This window comes from Saccopteryx leptura, chromosome 1 (genome assembly GCF_036850995.1).
Source record: "Saccopteryx leptura isolate mSacLep1 chromosome 1, mSacLep1_pri_phased_curated, whole genome shotgun sequence".
NCBI classification, from domain to species: Eukaryota; Metazoa; Chordata; class Mammalia; order Chiroptera; family Emballonuridae; genus Saccopteryx; species Saccopteryx leptura.
In genome coordinates this window covers 108,950,535-108,964,038 of record NC_089503.1, presented here as the reverse complement: position 1 = coordinate 108,964,038, position 13,504 = coordinate 108,950,535, and the positions used below count along the sequence as shown (strand labels likewise).

Below are 13,504 nucleotides of genomic sequence, written 5' to 3'. Positions count from 1 at the left end.
TACCCTGACCCACGCCCTCCAGGCAGCAGGGACAAGCTGCATACGCTCCTAGCTTCTCCTTACGAACTTCCTCTGCTCCTGGATTTTACCTGACATTTAAACAGTTCACTTCATTGTTTAGTTGCAGTGACCAATGTTGCAGGGGATGTACTATTTAAAGGTCAAAGTTTCCATTAACTTTAATGCTATTAAATGAAGGAGCATTAAAATTTTTTTTAAATCAACTTTACAGAAGTATAATTCACATAATAAATGTGCCCATTTAAGTAAGCTAGATGAGTTCTGATAACCTTCTAAGTTTCTGTTACCCCAAACAAGTTCCCTGTGGCCCTTTGGAAGCAACTAATACATACAATCCCTCTTGCCTGGCACACTCGACCTGTTTTCCAACACAACCATTAGTTTTAAAAGTATTTTTAAAAAGTCTAAAGTAAGCTTCAAGTTTCACAGCACTGATGCTAATTTTGATATTATACGATTTGGGGAAGTGATGTTTTAGTAAGTATTATTTAAAATACTTAAATGACTTACTACATTTTTGCTTGTATTATTTTAAAGATTTCTACTACATAACCTGAGTTGCAGTTTTTCAAACAGAGACCCTTTATCTTTAATCAAATGAAAACATAATTTTCATACTTCAACTTCAGAAATTCAAAATAAAAATTTCTACTAGGAATTTCAATCAGATAAGAGTCCTCCAAGAACTATCCAAGTAGTGACACTAATCAGTGAATGAAAATTAGGCAACTGACCCACGGAAGAGGTGCCCATGCAGCAGGCACGTCTGGTTAAGGTTCAGAATAGTAACTAGCTACTTATTCACACAGGGGCAGCATGGAGGGAGGCGCGTGGAGGGAGGCGTGTGGAGGGAGGCGGGTGGAGGGAGGCGGGTGGAGGCAGGCGGGTGGAGGCAGGCGCGTGGAGGGAGGCGGGTGGAGGCAGGCGGGTGGAGGCAGGCGGGTGGAGGCAGGCGGGTGGAGGGAGGTGCGTGGAGGGAGGCGGGTGGAGGCAGGCGCGTGGAGGCAGGCGGGTGGAGGCAGGCGCGTGGAGGCAGGCGGGTGGAGGCAGGCGCGTGGAGGGAGGCGGGTGGAGGCAGGCGCGTGGAGGCAGGCAGGTGGAGGCAGGCACATGGAGGGAGGCGCATGGAGGCAGGCGCGTGGAGGCAGGTGCGTGGCAGGAGGGGTGGGAACAAAGATGGGAACCCACCAAACAAAAGCTGAAAACTGTCACCAATCTCGAAGATTTGGGGGAATAATGGACCAATAACAAGAACTTTTCTCACAACAACATAACAAATTCTTAGTCTATCACAATTCCTCACTACTGCTCGCTCGTGGACCCCAGGACCCCGGGGCAGGAAGTGGCTGCGAGCTGGCGGGTTTTATGCCCCTCCCGCTCCTCAGCGCACTCTGTTTATTAGATGCAAGTTTTATGCTCTGTGGCATCACAGTGTCAACTGAGCTTATGAAAACCAAGATTTATTCTCAACGCTTGAGATTGCATCCTTGACAATAGATAAATAAGAAACAATATGTTCTTAATTTGTCTGACAATGATTCATGAAGCAGAATTACAACTTGATCCTCGTAAGCCACGCTTGCCATGGAGTTACAGGCTGCTGTTGTTCTGTTTGTCTCTGCTCCCTTCCTCCTCCTATTTCCCCCAACTCTATCTTTTCTTCAATATAGCGTTTCATTAAAATTAATATCCACAGAGAAGCTCAAAATTAAAAAGACCTGGCATATAACATTAATAGAAGACCCAACCAATAGGGAGCCCACCAGCCTAATATCTTGTAATTACAGAATAATTGAGCTGGAGATATCTTTTCTGGTTTGGATTTCTAATGGGAGAGGCAGGGTTCTCAAAGTAGAGGCCATGGGAGAATAGGAGGGCCATTTTCAGAATCTGGCTATGCTGAGCAAGGTGGATTCTCTTTCAATATATGCTTTTGGTGAGAGGAGAACACTAATTCAGGCCGCATATATGGAGATTTCAGGCCTCAGAACCAGCAAGCCTGAAGTGCACATGAGCACATGGGAACCACAACACACCACTGGGTACCCGCCCAGCGGACACCTTCCAGCGTAAGGGCCCCTCACGTAGCACTGTGGAGAAAGGCTGTCTGGGGGTGGGAGGGGAGAAAGCAATGAAGATGGAAACAGAAATGCTTCCACTTTTATTTAAAATACACCGACAGGTCTTAAAGCAGCAGAATGGCCAGCAGAAACTGAAATCGCTAAATTCTTACCAAACCCAGCGCCTGAACTGAAAGTAAGAAAAAAGGAAGCTAAAAATCACCCATATTTTTAGCGTCAGTGCAAATTTAGAAGATGAGTTGAAAAGAGGTAAGACCTTGCTCTTTCCCTAAACAAAAAAGTCTGAATGACAATTCTTTCATTGACAACTTCCATCCTTGGCCTTCGCGGAGCTCTGGTTCAGAAGGAACTGTACTGCTGGGCAGCCTGGGGATCAAAGGGCATCACAAGGGGAACAGCCCCGAGGTGAGGGCAGTCCAGTGGAACAGTTGTGGAGGCCGGTTCTATTTGACGCCCTGCGCTGAAGGCTGAGATCAAAGGCTGGTCAACAACCTGCTGCTGCCCTGGCTCTGCTAACTCCGAGGAATCAGCACACAACCTGGCCACCGCACCGCACCGCACTGTGGTGGCCATAGAGACGGCAGAATCCACGGTACACACAGGTGCTCTTCTCCCTCCCAGCCTCCTAAAGACCTTCTCGGAGGCTCACAGACCTAGCAGTTGTATCAGAATCATTAAGTACTTTTCAGATATAGTGCTTAGGCCTCTTCCAAGAACCAAAGAATTAGAATTTCTGTGATGTCACCTGGACAAATGCATTTAAAAAAAAATTCATGTTGGCGGATGCTGGTTAACATTGAGTCAGAATTGAAAAAGAATGAGTTTGCCGGTAGAAGGGTGGGTGCTAGGGTCTGAATGTTTGTGTCCCCACAAAATGCATATGTTAAAATCCTAACCCCTACAGATGATGGTGTTAGGATGTGGGCCTGTGGGAGGTGATTAGGTCATGAGGGTACAGCCCTCACGAATGGGATTAGTGCCCCTGTAAAAGAAGCCCCAGAGAAATCTCTAGCCCCTTCCCCACATTAGGGTACAGTGGAAAAGTCTGCACTCAGAAGAGGGCCCTCACCTGATCATGCTGGTACTATATGACCTTGGACTTCCAGCCTCTAGAACTCTGAGCAATGAATTGCTCTTCATAAGCCACCTGATCTGAGATATTTTGTTACTGCAGCCTGAATGAACTGAGACCATGAGAAAGCGTTTTCAGGAAGAGAGAACAGCTCTGGCAGAAGCAGGGGATCATGGCACAGCAAGGTGACTGCTCGGTGGAAGTGGAGGAGAAATCAGAGCCAAGCAGAGGAGAGCTGACACAGGTGGGGCTGGCCAGCCTCAGGGCAGAGAGGGTCCTGCAAGTTGATGTAAAGAAGTTCGTATTTGCCTGTTGGGGGTGGGAGAGATCCCAAAAGGTTCAAAAGAAAACAGTGGCAAAGTAATTTTTTTTATTTCAAAAAGACCATTTTGGTGGATGAATTTGAAGGGAGCAAGACATGACGTTGGGAAAGCCTGCAAATGTTGATGCTATAAATGTCTGCTTTTTATTTTTTAGTTGAAGTCTAGAAAACAACACTAAACATACAACTGGGCAAAAATAGTTATCAGACTATTTACAAAATTGGCTCATGTAATGAAATGCGAAAGATTTGGCGCCAAGCTGCCTGGGTTTAAACTGTGGCCCTACCATTTCTTTGCTAAGTGACCCTGTATAAGTTACTAAATCTCTCTAAGGCTTAGTTGCTGCATTGATAAAATAAAGAAAGTAGCACCTGCCACATAGGATGGTAATGAGAATTAGAGCGAATGAATCTACAACCTAAGTACGATGACCACCACATAATAAACACACAGGCAACGTTCGCTGATGTTATCCATAATGGCCTCCATCCTTAGACAAGACACACTTCCTCTCTGGTTACAGGAAAAAGGTTATAGAAAGTTCTAGGAATTCCTCCAAATTTGTCTTCAATGCAGAATGTTCTGTATACCTGCCCACTCGTCTTCAAAGCTCTACATTTTACCAAATGCCAGGCTGTCTTTCTTTTAACCTCCCCCCAAAACAAAAAGTTTCATTGGGAATCACTGGAAAAAGTGACGAAAGTTGTAGTTAAGGGCTCTCTGTCAGCCTCAGAAAAAAATCGCCGAGTTCCCAAGGCGATGGCAGGGACCCAAGAACGTATCACAAATCTCAAATTCTGACTCTGAGAGTTCAGGATGTTTTCCATTATCTCAGCACAGCAGTTTTTTATAATTAGTTTAAACTTAAATTTTAATGAGAAAAAGGTTTATTGTTTTAAAACAAATTTAAAAAAAAACACTGGCATTCTCCCTTCAACCACTCTCTCCATTCTTGATTCTAAAAAGGAAACTGCAGCTGTGGGAAATGAGCTACCAAAGGGGGCCACCTAGTGTGAAATAAGTAGACTGATTATTATTTGGAAGACTTTAATGTAAGAGCATGGGGTGAAAGCAGAATATATTATTAAAAGTGACAGTGATGTGCCACACAGACCTATTCTACCAAGAGTGGTAGCCAGATGGTCCCCATTTCCCGTGATAACTAAAGAAAAGGTACACAAATCCTAGCAGGCAGAATGCAAAAGCCAAATTATACCAGTGACAGAGAAATTTCCAACCGGGAGGCGGTGGAACCCATCCTCTCAGAGAGATGTTGTAGATGAGACACTTTGAATGATTTATGCTTTGTGATGTAGGAATGCAGCAGGAAGGGCCTGGATCCCTAGTTTTCAATCTTTTTATTTGTAGTCCTTGCTCTCATTATCCCAAATCATTCCACTAAGAAGAAAAATGCATGCAAGTTCATCTTGCCAGTGCACGCCACGGCTGCACAGAGTGCCTTGCACACAGAGGGCATGGGGTTAGCAATAATTCTAGCTCAGTAACTTGCAGTAAAGGCTAAGAGAGAAGAACAAGAGTTAAAACTTGAAAAGTTAAAATTTGAAAATGTGGCAAGGCAGGCATTCTGGTCACAGTAAATGCTCTTTTGAGACTCTCTTACTACCTTCCCTGACTCTACTGAGTAGGTTCTACCCTAAAAAGACTTCACTCTATGAACTAGAACCTCTTCCTTCTACATTCCAATTCAGATTTGGTCATCCTAGATTTAGAACAACTAGAGAAGCCTGACATTCCTTACCAAGCAGACCTTTCTGAACACTCAACTTGTAAAGCACTAGGTTTTCTGCATCAGCATTCAAACGTGACACCATGATTCCATCTGCTCTCCGGTCCTCGTTCACCATAAACCAGGGTGCAAGGGAAGAGCTCAGAGTAATGCCTCAGGGTGAACGACTGCGTGGTGTGACTTTAGTCACAATCATGAATCATTTGCCATCACCTTCCAACAAATGCAACTGTAACAAGTAATCCTCTACAATTTTTAAGTTCACTTTAATCTTTAGACGTTCATGAATAAGTTTTCAGCTCCTTTCCCATATATGAGACAGCCGCTCCCTCCAGTACCACTTCCTCTCTGTAAGACTTAGCCGCCTGCAACACTCACGTTCACTTACATGTTTACAAATGTGCACAAGGAGCCTACCATATGCCATGCACTGCTGGACATGCAGTAATAAATAAAAACATGCTCCCTCAGAACTTCCAGGTTAGTGGGATGGGTAACTGAAATGAGGAAGGAAAAGAACATTGCATTTTGACTGGGGGGCCATCAGCGAACACTTTCCTAGTACCCAGAAGTCACGTCAGAAGTGACATCTAACAGAACCATAGGAGGAACCAGGTAACTGAGAGCAAGGGCTGGAAGGAGAATAGGCTCTAGACAGAATGGCATGTGCATAGCCCGATGGCAGGAAGGGACTAGGAGCACAAAGCAGGCCAGTGCAAAGGTGCAGCGTGAAAAGAACACAAGCCACGAGGCCAGGCAGGTGGGCAGGCCAGGCAGGTGGGCAGGCCAGGCCACGCGGGCCTTGCTTGTTCTTCAGTCACTACCCAAAGAATAACTGAAGAGCATTTGACTGCAATATAGCAACCATTCAGTCATTCAGAGCATATCTGCTGACCATGGATAGCCAGGAACTCTCCAATGACCCAGGAATCAGGAATGAAGAAAACAGACAAGAGACCTCGCTCTCCAGGAAGTTTCCACTCTGATGAGAGAAAACATACAGCAAACGAGTAAAATATATAGTATGTGCTAAGGACAAGATGGAGATGAGACACCAGGCTTGTTATGGGGCTGAGACAAGGGTACCATTTAAGCAGGTAGGTTAAAGAAGTTCTCACTGATGTTTGGGCAGCAAGATGGCGATGGAGTAGGCGGATGTACCAACTTCCACCTCCCAGAACCAAAGTGGATTACAACTTAATTTTAAGAACCATCATCTGGAAAAACCAACTTTGGACTAAACTAAATGGACTCTTCAACCAAGAAACACTGAAGAAGCCACATGAGACTGGTAGGAAAAGTGAAAACGTGGAGAGGGCTGCCCAGCTCCCGGGAGCGAGCAGCCTGAGGAGACTCACATGGTGGGAAGAGAGGTTAGAGGAGAAGGGGGGGTACTGGGCCCCAGGAACAAATCCCCAGCCTGCAACCCCAGAGCCTAGAAGAAGCAAATGGGCAGTATTTAGTTGCAAAACAAGTCAGGATACTGTTTGTGAGAAAGAGACAGATTTCTCAGACCCAGGATTCTTCTTAAAGGGACCGTGCAGAAAACCTCTCTAACAACCACCCACCTGGGGCTCCAGGGGATGGGAGAGAGGAGAGGACCGGAGTAGCAGGAAGAGAGTGTAATCTAGGAGGCACAGGGAGAAACATTTTAAAGGAGAGCCACCCTAATCCCTGGGCTGAGTCACCCCATAAATCTGAAGTGAATATTTCCCCTGGAAACAGCAATACCAGCAAAGGGAAGAGGGACACTAGTCAAACAAGCTCTCCCACAGCACTCAGAGCAGAGTAGCTTAGAAGGAGGGAGCTTTCGGGACTACAATATTGAGTGTTAGGGTCTGAGCTGCAGCACCCCCACCCACACGGCTGAGGGCTCACCTGAGGGTGGGTGGCGGCAGGACATGGAAGCACGGTCCCGTCCACGGGGGCGGAAGCCAGCTGGCCATGACTGAGGCCTGGCACTAGCTCAGTCTTGCCCGGCTGGGGCAGAAGGGACGCACTAAAGCAGTCAGACCCAGCTGCAGGCCAGGCAAGCAAGAGCAAGAGCAGCCACGCCTGCAAACCAGCCCGCAGGGGAAAGGCGAAAGCCTGGGAACTGCAGAGACCTGCGGGTGAGTGCAGGCACGCAGCCCCACCCGGCGTGGAGCTGGGGCTTGCGGCTGATGCACTAGCGTGGCTCCACCAGCCAGCGTCAGCAATGCTCATACCCAAACAGCCGAGGCAGTGGGTGGTGGGCCTCCAGCAGACCACACCTAGGGAACACAGAGCCCACATCCATTGGACTCCAGTGGCCATACCTTTCTTATACACAAAAAAAAAGGGAAGGCAAAGAAATGCAACACAAATGAATCAAGAGAAATCCCCACCAAAAAACTTGCACGAGTCAGATATAACCAAATTACTGGATGCAAAGTTTAAAATAATAATTGTTAGGATGCTCCAAGATCTTAAAACAACAGATGATCATAACGAACAACTAAATAAAGAGATAGCAAATATGAAAAAGGACACTGAAATAATAAAAAAGAATCACTCAGAAATGACAAATACAATATCAGAAATGAAGACCACAATTGAAGGAATTAAAAGCAGGATAGATGAAGCCGAGGATTGAATCAGCGAGTAAGAGGACAAGATAAACGAAGGCATGGAAGCAGAGCAGCAAAAAGAAAAAGAGACTCAAAAAGTCTAAGGAAACTCTAAGATGAAGAGAAATAACATCTGCATCATAGGGGTTCCTGAAGAAGAAGAGAAAGAACAAGGAATAGAGACTTTGTTCAATCAAATCATAGCTGAAAACTTCCCTAAATTGATGCAGGAAAAAGTGTCACACAAGTCTAAGAAGCACAGAGAATTCCATTAAAGAGAAACCCAAAGAAATCTACACCAAGACACATCATAATTAAAATACCAAAGCTAACTGATAAAGAGAAAATATTAAAAGCTGCCAGAGAAAAAAAGGCTATCACCTACAAAGGAGCCCCCATAAGGATGACATCCGACTTCTCAACAGAAACACTTGAGGCCAGAAGGGAATGGCAAGAAATATTCAAAGTAACGCAGAACAAGAGCCTATAACCAAGACTACTTTATCTAGCAAGGTTATCATTTAAAATTGAAAGAGAAATAAAAAACTTCCCAGACAAAAAAAAATTCAAGAAATTCATTACAACCAAACCAATGCTACAAGAAAAGTTAAGGGGCCTGTTGTAAACATATCAAAGGGGAAAAAGAATATAGCAAAAGAGGAATACAGCTTTAAAGAATAAAATGTCAATATACAACTATATATCAATAATAACCTTAAATGTAAATGGTTAAATGATCCAATCAAAAGACATAGGGTAGCTGTGTAGATAAAAAAACAGGACCCATACATATGCTGTCTACAAGAGACACTCCTTAAAACAGAAGATGCACATAGACTGAAGGTAAAAGGATAGAAAAAACATATTTCATGCAAATGGAAATGAAAAAAAAAGCTGGGTAGCAATACTTATATCAGACAAAATGGACTTTAAAACAAAGGCTATAGTAAGAGATAAAGGTCTCTACATAATGATAAAGGAGCAATCCAACAGAAAGATATAACCATTATAAATATCTACGCACTTAATATAGGAGCACCTAAATATATAGAGCAGACTTTGATGGATATAAAGGGAAAGATCAACAGCAATACTATAATAGTAGGGGATTTCAATACCCCACTAACATCACTAGATAGATCCTCAAGAAAGAAAATAAACAAAGAAACAGCAGATTTAAAGGATCCACTAGATCAACTGCATTTAATAGGTATCTTCAGAACCTTTCACGCTAACGCAGTAGAATAAACATTCTTTTCAAGTGCTCATGGTATATTCTCTAGGATAGACCACATGTTAGGGTACAAAAACGGTCTCAACAAATTTAAGAAGACTGAAATCATATCAAGCATTTTCTCTGATCACAATGGCATTAAACTAGAAATCAACCACAACAGAAAAACTGAAAAATACTCAAACACGTGGAAACTAAATAGCATGTTATTAAATAACGAATGGGTTAACACTGAAATCAAAGAAGAAACAAAAAAAATTCCTAGAAACGAATGATAATGAACACACATCAACTCAAAATTTATGGGACACAGCAAAAGCAGTCCTGAGAGGGAAGTTCATAGCATTACAGGCATACCATAAGAAGCTAGAAAAAGCTCAAATAAACAACTTGACTCTGCATCTAAAAGAACTAGAAAAAGAATAGCAAGTAAAGCCCAAAGGTAGTAGAAGAGAAAAAAATAATAAAGATCAGAGCGGAAATAAATGACCTAGAGGCTAAAGAAACAATACAGATGATTAATGAAACCTGGTTCTTTGAAAACGTAACAAGATTGATGAATCTTTAACCACACTCACCAAAAAAAAGAGAGAGAGGACTCAAATAAAATTAGAAATGAGAGTGGAGAAATAACTGGCACACAGAAATATAAAGGATTGTAAGAAAATACTATGAAGAACTGTATTCCAAAAAATTAGATAACCTAGATGAAACATACAAATTCCTTGAAACATATAATATTTTAGAAATCAATCTGGAAGAATCAGAAAACCTAAACAAACTGATTACAACAAATGAGACAGAAACAGTTATCAAAAACACTCCCAACAAACAAAAGCCCTGGGCCAGATGGCTTTACAAGTGAATTCTACCAAATATTCAAAGAAGAACTAACTCCTATCCTTCTCAAGCTATTTCAAAAAAAGTCAAGAGGAAGGAAGACTTCCAAGCTCCTTTGATGAGGCGAGCATAATTCTGATTCCAAAACCAGGCAAAGACAACACAAAAAAAGAAAATTATAGGCCAATATCCCTGATGAATTTAGATGCTAAAATCCTCAACAAAATATTAGCAAACCAGATCCAGAAATATATGGAAAAAATCATACATCATGATTAAGTGGGATTTATTCTGGGGAGGCAAGGCTGGTACAATATTTGCAAATCAATCAATGTGATTCATCACATAAACAAAAGGAAGGAGGAAAATCACATGATAATTTCAATAGATACAGAAAAAGCATTTGATAAAATCCAGCACCCATTCATGATCAAAACTCTCAGCAAAGTGGGAATACAGGGAACATACCTCAACATGATAAAGGCCATCTATGACAAACCCACAGCCAACATCATACTCAATGGGCAAAAATGAAAAGCAATCCCCTTAAGATCAGGAACAAGGCAGGGGTGCCCCCTTTCACCACTCTTATTCAACATAGTCCTGGAAGTCCTAGCCAAAGCAATCAGACAAGAAGAAGAAATAAAAGGCATCCAAATTGGAAAAGAAGAAGTAAAACTATCATTATTTGAAGATAATATGATATTGTATATAGAAAACCATAAAGTCTCAGTCAAAAAACTACTGGACCTGATAAATGAATTCAGCAAGGTGGGAGGATATAAAATTAATACTCAGAAATCAGAGGCATTTTATACACCAACAATGAACTCTCAGAAAGAGAAATTAAGGAAACAATCCCCTTGCAACAAAAAAAAATAAAGTACCTAGGAGTAAATTTAACCAAGGTGATTAAAGACTTGTACTCGGAAAATTATAAAACATTAATAAAAGAAATCAAGGAAGATATAAACAAGTGGAAGCAGATACCATGCTCATGGTTAGGAAGAATAAACATCATTAAAATGTCTATATTACTCAAAGCAATTTATAAATTCAATGCAATACCAATGACATACTTCAAAGATATAGAACACATATTCCAAAAATTTTTATGGAACCAAAAGAGAACATGAGTAGTCTCAGCAATCTTGAAAAGGAAGAATAAAGTGGGAGGTATCACACTTCCAGATATCAAGTTATACTAAAAGGCCACTGCACTCAAAACAACTTGCTACTGGCATAAGAACAGGCATATAGATCAATGGAACAGAATAGAGAACCCAGAAATAAACCCACACCATTATGGAGGTAAGAGTATACAATAGAGTAAAGACAGTCTCTTTAAAAAATGGTGTTGGGAAAATTGGATAGCTACCTGCAAAAAAATGAAACTAGACCACCAACTTACACCATGCACAAAAATAAACTCAAAGTGGATAAAAGACTTAAATGTAAGCTGTGAAACCATAAGCATCTTAGAAGAAAACATAGGCAGTAAGCTCTCCGACATCTCTCGCAGCAATATATTTGCTGATTTATCGCCACAGGCAAGTTAAATAAGACAAAATAAACAAATGGGAATATATCAAATTTAAAAGCTTTGCACAGCTAAAGACAATAAGAACAGAATAAAAAGACAAACCACACAATGAGAGAACATATTCGATAATACATCTGATAAGGGGTTAATAACCAAAATTTATAAAGAACTTGTAAAACTCAACACCAGGAAAACAATCGAAGAAAAAAATGGGCAAAAGAAATGAATAGACATTTCTCCAAACAGGACATACAGATGGCCAATAGACAGATGAAAAAATGTTCAACATCACTAATAATTAGAGAAGCAAATTAAAACCACAATGAGATTTCACCTCACACCTGTCAGAATGGTGCTCATTAGCAAAACAACACAGGACAAGTGCTGGCGAGGATGTGGAGAAAGGGGAACCCTCCTGCACTGCTGGTGGGAATGCAAACTGGTGCAGCCACTGTGGAAAACAGTGTGGAGATTCCATAAAAAATTAAAAATGGATCTGCCTTTTGACCCAGCCATACCACTTTTAGGAATATATCCCAAGAACACCATATCACCAACTAAAAAAAAGAAATGCACCCAACCCACATGTTTATAGCAGCATTGTTCACAATAGCGAAGACCAAGAAACAGCCCAAGTGTCCATCACTGGATGAGTGGATTAAAAAGCTGTGGTACATATATCCAATGGAACACTATGGGGCCATGATAAAGAAGGAAATCTTACCTTTTGTGACAACATGGATGGACATGGAAACTATTATGTTAAGTGAAATAAGCCAGGCAGAGAAAGAAAAATATCCTATGAGCTCACTCATTTGAGGAATCCAATAAACAATGTGAACTGAGGAATGAAATTGAGACAGAGGAGAGATCAAAGGGACCAGAGGAAAAGAGGACAGAGGGAAAGGAGATCACAGGATGGGATAAACCTGAAGGGAAGGGGGGAGGGCATTAAGGGGAGGGGGACAAGGGAGATGTTGAGGGGAATACAGGGGAGGGGAGATGCACTCAGGGCAAACTAGAATCTATGTAAACACAAAAAATTAAAATCAATAATAATAAAAAAAAGTTCTCATTGATAACTGGCATTAGAACAGAGACCTGATATATATATGTGCAAAGGCCCCAAGGCAAAGGCTTGCTTAGCATCCTGAGGAATCACACAGAGGCCAACACAAGGTCAGACACAGCAGCAAGAAAGCAGGTCAAACAGTGTCTTGCAGGTAAAAAAAAAAACTTTTTTACTCTTGAGATGGGAAATCTTTGGACGGTTTTACAGAGAAAAGGGTTGTAATCTGACTTTTCTTTAAAAAGTATTGCTCTAAGCCTTTTCAGGTAGCTCAGTTGGTTAGAGCATCATCCCAATATGCCAAGGTTAGAGGTTCAATCCCTGGGCAGGGCACATACATATAAGAATCAAACAATGAATGAATAAATAGAACAACAAATCTATGTTTCTCTCTTTCTTCCTCCCCCCCCTTCCTTCCTCTAAAATCAATAATTTAAAATAAAATAAAAATGATTCCTCTATATCAGGGCTAGTCAATCTTTTTATACCTACTGCCCACTTTTGTATCTCTGTTAGTAACGTAACTTTATAAAATTTATAAAGCAGAGCTACAGCAAGTTAAAGCATATAATAATAATTACTTACCAAGTACTTTATGTTGAATTTTCGCTAAGTTTGGCAGAATAAATCTTTATAAAACAACTTACTATAGTTAAATCTATCTTTTTATTTATACTTTGGTTGCTCCGCTACCGCCCACCATGAAAGCTGGAACGCCCACTAGTAGGCGGTAGGGACCAGGTTGACTACCACTGCACTATATAATGTGCTAGAAGGCTGTGGAGGAGTGGAGGGTAGGAATGAACCAGTTGGAAGACTATGGCTGTAATTTAGGGGAAAGATAACAGTGGAGCCAGTCAAACATTACAGAAAAACTTTTCAGGTACAATCAACAGGATATGCTAATGGCTGGGAGGTGCAGTAAGAGAGAAAGAGAAGATTTAAGGATGACCCTAAGGGTTTTAGCCCAAGCAATTAGAAGATTG

General features: G+C 41.7%; 1 protein-coding gene across 7 annotated transcripts in view; it reads right to left on the bottom strand.

Moving 5' to 3' along the window:
- The window catches only part of DROSHA (drosha ribonuclease III), a 128,608-nt gene that overhangs the window by 10,860 nt on the left and 104,244 nt on the right, over window positions 1-13,504 (bottom strand). The gene's annotated exons all lie outside the window — the stretch shown is intronic.